This window comes from Physeter macrocephalus, chromosome 14 (genome assembly GCF_002837175.3).
Source record: "Physeter macrocephalus isolate SW-GA chromosome 14, ASM283717v5, whole genome shotgun sequence".
Lineage (NCBI taxonomy): Eukaryota > Metazoa > Chordata > Mammalia > Artiodactyla > Physeteridae > Physeter > Physeter macrocephalus.
Window position 1 is genome coordinate 104635380 of NC_041227.1, and position 9871 is coordinate 104645250.

Below are 9871 nucleotides of genomic sequence, written 5' to 3' on the forward strand. Positions count from 1 at the left end.
TTTCACCAAAATACATTCTAACATGACTTTCTTTTGACCTGGCATTTTGTTTCTCTTTTTTAGGTTGACATTTTTGTTTTCAAGTATTTTCTTAGTAGTTTCTTTTTCCCAGCTCAGAGGAAAACAGAGCTAGACTTGGGCTTTAGCAAATTAAAACAGGTTATTCCTCCTGGAGCAGAGTTAAATGTGTTCCCAGAGAGATGCCAATGCCACTTTATTTTTGGTTTCAGTTTTCTCAAGAGGACTTTTTAATAGTTCTTGGAGTAGGGATGGTAATCTCTGGAAACAAGATAAACTGGGATATATTTACCCTACCCCTACTCTCTTTTTTTTTTCTTTTACACTTGAGGTAACTAAATTGGAAGTTGGACATCATGAATCCTATAGTTTTACTTGGGATTTCCTGCTGTTGACACTAAAGTTTTCTTTTTTTGTTGCAGTCAGCAATACTTAAGCCAAACCTAGTGACGTGTTCTCGAAGTACATTTGAAATGCTTTTTGCCAGGCAGTAACTCTTTCCTTCTCTGGGCTGATGAAAAAGAGTGTAACAATGCTATTCCCAGTTTCTAAAGCCACATGTATTTAGTTAGAATAAGGTTTGGCTGTATGTGGTAGAAAACCCAAACCACCAGTGGCTTAAGATGGAACTTTCTCTCTCCCATGCAAAGGGGAGGGAAGTCGAGGGAGTGGAATGGTGGGTGCATTCCTCAAAGTTCTCAGTGACCCTGGCCTCTTCCAGCTTGTCTCCCACCGTGACTAGGCTTCTGTCCTTATGCTCTTTATCCCAAATGATGGCATCCATGTTACCAGCCATTAAAGTAAAAAAAGAAGAGGGGAAAAAAAAAAGGCAAAAAGCATCCATTGGGGAAGGTTTCCGTCCACTGCCAAGAGAACACTTCTGTTTACATCTCACTGACCAGAACTTAATCACATGATCACACTAAGCTACAAGGGAGGCTGGGAAATGTAGTCTTTTTTTCTGGATGGCTGTGTGCCCACTTAAAAATTATATTTGTAGGGGAATTCCCTGGTGGTTGGGCAACTAAAATCCCCCACACAAACCATTCAGCGCGGCCAGAAAAAAAAAAAGCAAACCCAAAATTATATTTCTATGACATACACTCGAGGTCTTATGTTCTTAAAATTAATGTTTCTTTCAATTTTACCTTAAGAATTTTGGGGCTTCCCTGGTGGCTCAGTGGTTGAGAGTCCGCCTGCCGATGCAGGGGACACGGGTTCGTGCCCCGGTCCGGGAAGATCCCACATGCCGCAGAGGGGCTGGGCCCGTGAGCCACGGCCGCTGAGCCTGCGCGTCCGGAGCCTGTGCTCCGCAACGGGAGAGGCCAACAGTGTGAGGGGCCCACGTACCGCAAAAAAAAAAAAAAAATTTTGAATCACCTTTTGAGATAACAATATAAGATGGTGTAAAATCAGTATTAGAAATGCCCCATTCTATAATATTCATACTCTTTTACCAGTAATTTTGCTACAATTTAATTAACTCAAAATTCAGAAAAAGTTTTAAACAAAAAAAAATACTCATTACATAGTTATATATAATCAGACACCATAAAAGGGATCAGAATGCCAAAATATGGGAGATTGATCGAATAAATCATGCTATACATCCTTAATGAAATACGCATCTATTAAAAATTATGTTTACAGGGACTTCCCTGGCAGTCCGGTGGTTAGGACTCAGTGCTTTCACTGCTGGGGTCCAGGTTTGATCCCTGGTCAGGGAACTAAGATACCGCAAGCCACGTGGCACAGCCAGAAAAAAAAAATTATGTTTACAAAGAGTCCACGGTAACTTAGAAAACTGCTTACCCTGTTAAATAAAAATATAGGGATATAAACTTGCAGTACAGTTACAATTAACCTATATATAGAAAGAAAACAAAACAAAAAAATCAAACATTAAAATCCAAACCCCAATGGCTTTTGGTTAATAAGAATTTTAATGACTATTTTAATGACTATTTTTCCTACATTTCTTTATCTTCCAATAACCTGCAGTACCGTTACAATTAACCTATATATAGAAAGAAAACAAAACAAAAAAATCAAACATTAAAATCCAAACCCCAATGGCTTTTGGTTAATAAGAATTTTAATGACTATTTTAATGACTATTTTTCCTACATTTCTTTATCTTCCAAGTTTTCTTATTATTATACTTTTATTATATTAGAAATATTAGAAATAATAAATAAATAAATAAATATTAGAAATAAAAAATAAATCCTATTCTCTTGTCTCTTTAGGTACCTACATTCAACCCACCTCATAGAGCTCAGTTTAATCCTTCTTCCTATACAAAAGCTTTTCCTGATTGCCCTCTCTCTCCTTTGTATTATTACAAAAGTATTATTTTGTGTTATTACCACTTAAAATGGAAAGTCAGCTTTTTTTGACTTACCACCATCAAAGGGAATCCTCTGCTGGAGGAGTCTTGGGGTCTAAAGTAGGCTAGATCTCCCCTCTCCCTGCTCCTTGACAGATACGATGCAGTCCTATGATCCGGGCACACTAATCAGATGACATGAAGCATGGGATATGCTTTATAATAGTCCATTTCAGGGGATGGAGGGTAGACTAGGTGAAATAAGTTTGTTCATGAGTTGATTAACTGTTGAAAAGAGTGAGAGAAGCATAGTGGTTCATTATACCATTGTCTCTACTTTTGTATTTGTTTGTAATTTTCCATAATGTAATTAAAAAAAAAAGATACTTAGAATTTACTCCAGTTTCTGAAACTGGCTAACTATGCAACTTCAACAGTTCATTTGATTAGGGCATTAACAACTGGGAACAAAGTCATTAGTAAATTTTAAGGCAGGAGGCAAATGTTATCACCGGCATCATTTAGGGCTGTTTCCATTCCAAGTGAAGGAAAATCTAATTCAAAATGGCTTAAGCAATTTATTGGATCCCATTCATGAAAAGTTAGAAAATATGACTCTCTTCAGCTTGTTAACCTGAAACAATAAACAGCCGGTTATTTTATCAGCAAAATGGTTTTATTTGGGAACAGCAAAAAATTGCAATTTGGGACATGCAATTACGGAAAACCACATGCAAGTCCCGGTAAAGCAAAGGAGAGGAAACTCTTTTATACAGGAGAAGGGGAAGTTGGGAGGGGCTATTACAAACAAAATGTCCACTAGAGGAAAACTGGAAGTTTCCCAGTATAGTGGCTTTTCATTGGCTGAGTCGTGACAGTCTCTCATTGGCTGAGCTGTTGCCAAGCAGAGAATCTTTTTTCTTCCTTCTGGAGGTGATAAAGTATTGTCACTTCCTGCTGGAGACGCAAGGTACGCCTCTTCCTGTTGGGATCTGAATTGTATGTGCATGAGATCTCCCTTTTCTGGCCTCCTGACTATTTTAGTAGGGTTTCCCTTTATTAATTTTCACAAGGCGTCGTTCGAGCCAGGGTTCAAACATGCCATTGCACTGGGACTCTCTATATCTCTCTGTCTCTTGGCTCTGCCTTCTGCCAAGTTAGCTTCATCCTTGGACTTCACAAGGTGCTTCCTCAGGTTCACATCTGATCTGGTTCAAGTCTAGCAAAAACAAGAGAGTAGCAGTTGCTGTTGCCGCCCCCTCCCCCATGCATACACACACACACACACACACACACACACACAATTACATTCACCTTTGTATCCCACCATCACCCAACACAGTCCTCGCACATGAAAGGGGTTCAACAAATGCTTCTAAATGCTTTTTCGAATGGAAGACTTTTTGCCAGTGTACAACTACAGGGCCAACCAGGCAGACTTGAAAAAGGAATTTTGTGACACCATAGAGAGAAATTTCATTACACCTGTCTGATGACTAATGTCTGATAATCCCATGGGGGATAATACCATTTGCCAGGCTTCCCAAGAGATAAGCCTTTACAAAAAAAAAAAAAAAACAAACAAACTTCCTCTTTCTGTGGAATGATTAACAATAACAGCAGCTAGTGCTGCTTGAGGGCTTACTGTATGCCCATCACATTTCATCATCACAAAAACCCTATTATTATCCTCGTTTTACAAATGAGGAAGTTGAGGCACAGAACACTTAAGTCAATTACTGTAGGTCATCTGGCTAGTAGTAACCTGAGCCAGGATTGAATTCTGGTGCCAGAGCTCGCTCTTGTAATCTCTCCCCCGCTAGGTCTTGCCGATACTTCCAAGCAGTCTTTCTCAAACACTCTCCTTTGCAAGTCAGCCTCCAGTACCTGGTCGTTAAGTGTTACAACTTCTCACAGGATTCTTCCTAGGCCCTCGTCTCCCCTCACTGTCTAGATTCTATCCCTGTGCGATTGCATGAAGGCCCTTGGGTTCAGTTGCCATCAGTATCAGGACTGCATTTGCCTACATACAGTTGGCCTTCTGTACCCATGGATGTGGAAGCCACGGATACAGAGGGCCAACTATGCCATTCTGTATAAGGGACTTGACCTTCCTTAGATTTTGGCATCCTTTGGGGGAGGGTTCTGGAACTGTTAGGGGAACCACTGACCGAAACCACCCACCCTGGCCAGACATGATCGTAAAGGCTTGCATGAGTTATCTTACAACAGGAGGTCCTGGTAAGGAACGTGGAACTAATAAGCTACCACCAAATGGAAGAATTTGGTAAAGGTCAAAAGGAGAGAGGAGACTCCAGTCCGTATGTCCTACCAACCTCTCAGAATCCTTCTTGCTGGAATCCATCTTGGCTGAGCAATGCACGGGCCACCAGGAAGGACCCTGAGTCGGAATGATTGACCAGAGACAACCTGGAAACTAACCCCATTACCCTAAAACCTGAGACTGTGAGCCATGTGGCAGAGCAGTTCTCATGGGTTCGCTTACCCTGATGCTGTCCGCCCGGGCACCCCTTCCCAATAAAGTCTCTTGCTTTGCCAGCACGTGTCTCCTTGGACAATTCATTTCTGAGTGTTAGACCAGAGCCCTGGGAGGGATCCCCTTTCCTGCAACAGAACTAATCCCCCATGGATACTGAGGGACGACTGTGCAGCTAAAAAAGTGACTATACTAGCTTAACCAAACGGGGCTTGTTTTTCTAGTAAGATTAAAAATACTATATATCTATATATGTATATGTATAGCTATACATGTATATGTATAGCTGATTCACTTTGTTATACAGCAAAAACTAACACACCTGTGGAAAGCAATTATACTCCAATAAAGATGTTAAAAAAAAATACATGATCTGGGCTCTGCCATGTCATCAGTGTCCTAGGGACCCTTGACTGTTCCTCTCCACCGTCCTCACATGTAGCTTTCATTGTCATGCTCTTTTTGCCTTAAATAACAAGATAGATGCTCTGCCCCCAGCTTCAAGTTCATATTCCAGGCAGGTAGATGGGGGAATGACAAAAGTTTATGAAAGCCTAATCTATCACTTTGTATAAAGTTTCCTGGAACTCTTAGCTGGCTACTTCTGTTTACCTCTTTGGTCAGAGATGGCAATTTCCAGCAGCCAGGAAGTCAGGGAAGGTATATTTAACTGGGCACATGGTATCCTGAACAAATTTAAGACTCTGATAGAATGGAGGAAATTTATATATATACAATGAAATACTATTCAGCCATGAGAAAGAAGGAAATTCAGCCATTTGCATCCAACAACATGGATGGAACTTGAGGGCATAATGCTAAGTGGTAAGTCAGACAGAGAAAGACAAATACTATATGATATCACTTGTATGTGGAATCTAAAAAGCTGAACTAAAAACAGAGAATAGAATGGTGGTTACCAGGGGCTGGGGGCGTGGGGTTGGGTGGGTGGGGGAACTGGGAGATGTTTAAGGGTGCAAACTTGCTACTAGTAAATAAAAATGTTCTGGAGATCTAATGCATAGCATAGTGCTTATAGTCAACAATACTCTTTTATAAACTTCAAAATTACTAAGAGACTAGATTTTAATTGTTCTCATCACAAAAAAGAGATGATAATTAGGTGACGTGATAGAGGTGTTAGCAAACACTATTGTAGTAATCATATTGCAACACAGAAATGTGTCAAACCAACACACTGTATACCTTAAACTTACACAATGTCATATGTCAATTATATCTCAACTGGGAAAAAAAAGGAAGAGAAATGATATTGGGAAGGCAATCAACACACCATTTATATACCATTGACCTCAAATTTATAATTCTATCTCAGACCCCTGTACAAATTGAAGTTGAGTTGAGTTTAGGCTGGACTCTCTTTCCTGTTGCAATAGTATTACTGAATAAAGTCTAGTCTCACCACGTTAGCTAGTGTTCAGCTTTGTTTATCTTTGATACCATGTGTTGTTCAGGCACACATTCTCTGCCCTTTTCTTGCAGGATCTTTTTGATCTTCAAATGTCCTTTTTTTTTTTCTATTGCAAAATCAAAAGCTATAGTTTCCCAACGTTTCTTAAGCAGGCTTCAGGAGCTTAGGTTGGAAAGTCAAAATTTAACTGTTCCTTTCTGTTTGCATTCCTGCTTTAACAACTCCAATTCTTCCCAAGGCATTTAAGATGTCTCTGGATGATTAGGTGAAGGATCACGTACTCAGTAGAATAGAGAAGAAAGCCGCAAAGATTAATAATTTCAAAATATTATCTAGCTGTAGATACAGAATGCTTGTGGCAATAAATATAAAGAGAAGCCGGGCTTCCCTGGTGGCGCAGTGGTTGAGAGTCCGCCTGCCGATGCAGGGGACACGGGTTCGTGCCCCGGCCCGGGAAGATCCCACATGCCGCGGAGCGGCTGGGCCCGTGAGCCATGGCCGCTGAGCCTATGCATCCGGAGCCTGTGCTCCGCAACGGGAGAGGCCACAACAGGGAGAGGCCCGCGTACCAAAAAAAAAAAAAAAAAAGAAGCCAACAATAGATGAATGACATAAACCATTATATATCAATTTCATGGAATTGCGAGTCAATAAATTACATAATTTCAAAAATTACATAAATAAGGGGCTTCCCTGGTGGCACAGTGGTCGTGCGTCCGCCTGCCGATGCAGGGGAACCGGGTTCGCGCCCCGGTCTGGGAGGATCCCACATGCCGCGGAGCGGCTGGGCCCGTGAGCCATGGCCGCTGAGCCTGTGCGTCCGGAGCCTGTGCCCCACAACGGGAGAGGCCACAGCAGAGGGAGGCCCGCATACCACAAAAAAAAAAAAAAAAAATTACATAAATAACTGGAACGTTTGTTGTTGTTTTACTTACCATTACTGGTTTATCATTATTTATTTATTTATTTGGCTGCGTTGGGTCTTAGTTGCGGCACGTAGGGTCTTCATTGTGGCAGGCGGGATCCTTCATTTTGGTGCATGGGCTCTCCGTTGCGGTGCGCCGGCTTCTCTAGTTGTGGCGCATGGGCTCCAGAGTGAGCGGGCTCAGTAGTTGTGGTGCACGGGCTCAGTTGCCCTGCAGCATGTGGGATCTTAGTTCCCCAACCAGGGATCAAACCCAACCCACATCCCCTGCATTGGAAGGTGGATTCTTAACCACTGGACCACCAGGGAAGTCCCTAATACCGGTTTATTATAAAGGATACAATTCAGGAACAGCCAGATGCAAGAGATGCATAGCGCACAGTATGGGGTGAGGGACACAGAGCTTCCATGCACTCTCTGGGTGCATCACCCTCCCAGCACCTTGATGTATTCACCAATCTGGAAGCTCTCAGGATCCTGTTGTTTAGGGGTTTTGTGGAGGTTTCATTACATAGGCATAGGTCTTTGCCCCTAAGTAGATAAAACTCGAAACACAGGGGCTTTTATCATTGTTCAATTCTCCCACCACTGCTAGGAAAACAGCACGCAATTCAGCCCACCTCGCTGATTTGTTTTTACTTTCTTTGATCAGAGAGGTGGCCTTCCAAACAGGATGTTATCCGTTTGCCTTACAACTGCCATCCATAAACCAGGCAGCTCTTTGTTGGTCAGTTGAGAGCTGTTTACAGGGCACTGGCCAAGTGATGACAGAATCTGGCGGCTCCTCATACAAAGTCCGTCCTAGGGGAAAAGAGGCTCCCTGCTCGTGAGTACATGATCCTTGCATTCCACAGGTAGCATGATTCTGTATAAACCATTTTTCCATTTTATTTTTTAATTGAAGTATAGTTTCTCTTTTTTTTTTCATTTCCATTTCATTATGGAACTCTTCTGGGCATTGCCCTCCCTGATAGAGTGTTTTTCTGATGTCATTCAAGACATCATAGACATTTCTGGTCTCAAAATTATTTTCTATCCTTCAGTCACAGGGGCAGTTTTAATTAATGGCTGACAGCAAGCTAGTAATTGCCCCTCAGGTGGCAATTTGCTAAAGACCTAGTACTCAACGCTGGGAGGTGCTCACAGGCTTTTGCAATGAACCCTAGTCTCTGCTCCACACACAGCTACTGCACAGAGAATTTGTCCATGTCAGCACTCAGGCAGTCCTATTGGTTCCAATTTAGCACATCCAATTAATACTGCCTGAAGGGTAGACTTATACACTTTCTGTTTTCAAAAACAGTTCCCTAGTCAGGCACAATGTCCAGACCCATAATCATTCAGAAAAAAGAGATGCAACCACTTCACATATACGAATTTTCATCTAAACTTCACCTTAAACCCATCGATCTTTACATTTCTTTTTTTTTTTTTTTTTTTGTTTTTTGTTTTTTGTTTTTCGGTATGCAGGCCTCTCACTGTTGTGGCCTCTCCCGTTGCGGAGCGCAGGCTCCGGACGCACAGGCTCCGGATGCACAGGCTCAACGGCTGTGGCTCACGGGCCCAGCCGCTCCGCGGCACGTGCGATCTTCCCGGACCGGGGCACGAACCCGTGTCCCCTGCATCGGCAGGCGGACTCTCAACCACTGCGCCACCAGGGAAGCCCGATCTTTACATTTCTAACTGTAGGCTGGGGAGGTGTTCCCAAACCAGACATGATATCCATCCCACATTCCCACCATTCATATGAAGGAGACAGTTTCAACCTTACGATTTTCATCCAAACCTCCATCTAAATTCTATCAGTTTATCACTATATTCTCTCTATCTAACTGAGGCCCACCTCAGGCTTCACTGATGCATTTTGGTACCACAGTGCTCGGGTATTCCATGTCAAGGAGTCCCAGAGACCTTTCTCCTTCACTCCCTGATCATTTCACCCACTCAAGTATACAACGTGTTCGGTCCCCAGCAAGGGGATGAGCCTGGGGACCCTGGCCCTTTGTCAGGTGTGTTAGAGAACAAAATTCAACCGAGTAAAATTTAAAGACCTTGTTGGCTTTATTCAGAGATTCATAAATTGGGGAGCAGCAATCTAGCAATACATAGATAGGAGCCTCAAAGAACTATACAAGGCAAGAAATTTTATAGGCAGAAGGGAGCAGGAACAAGGAAGTTATACTGGGCATTTGCTGATTTGTTAAGGCAGGGTTTCTTTCCTTCCATGGAGCAAAGGGAAGTCTTAGAAGAGCTGGGCCAGGTAATTTGTGCTGAGCAGGAGAGAGCTGACGGGTTGTCTTACGTCCTCCTTTTCCAGGAGAGCCCAGCATAAAAACTTAGTGAAGTTTTGGCTTGATGACATGTGGTTTAGCGTGAGTGACTCCATCTTGGCCCTAATCTGGTTACTTTAACAGTCTTCATCTTGGTTTACAGCCTAGCTATTGCCCCAACCTACTCCAGGTCAGGTTTCTCATTGTAATCTTTGTCTGCCAGTTTTTTTTTGTTTTTTTTTTTTTTGCGGTACACGGGCCTCTCACTGCTGCGGCCTCTCCCGTTGCGGAGCACAGGCTCCGGACGCACAGGCTCAGGGGCCATGGCTCATGGGCCCAGCCGCTCCGCGGCACGTGGGATCCTCCCGGACCGGGGCGCGAACCCATGTCCCCTGCATCG

General features: G+C 42.9%; 1 protein-coding gene across 1 annotated transcript in view; it reads right to left on the minus strand.

Annotated features, from left to right (window-relative positions):
* Positions 1-2985: 2985 nt before the first annotated feature.
* SCPEP1 (serine carboxypeptidase 1) overlaps positions 2986-9871 on the minus strand; it is a 67082-nt gene continuing 60196 nt past the window's right edge. Inside the window, exon 14 of the mRNA XM_028498689.2 lies at positions 2986-3566. The gene's annotated coding sequence lies outside the window, so the exon portion shown is untranslated. The remainder of the gene's footprint in view (positions 3567-9871) is intronic.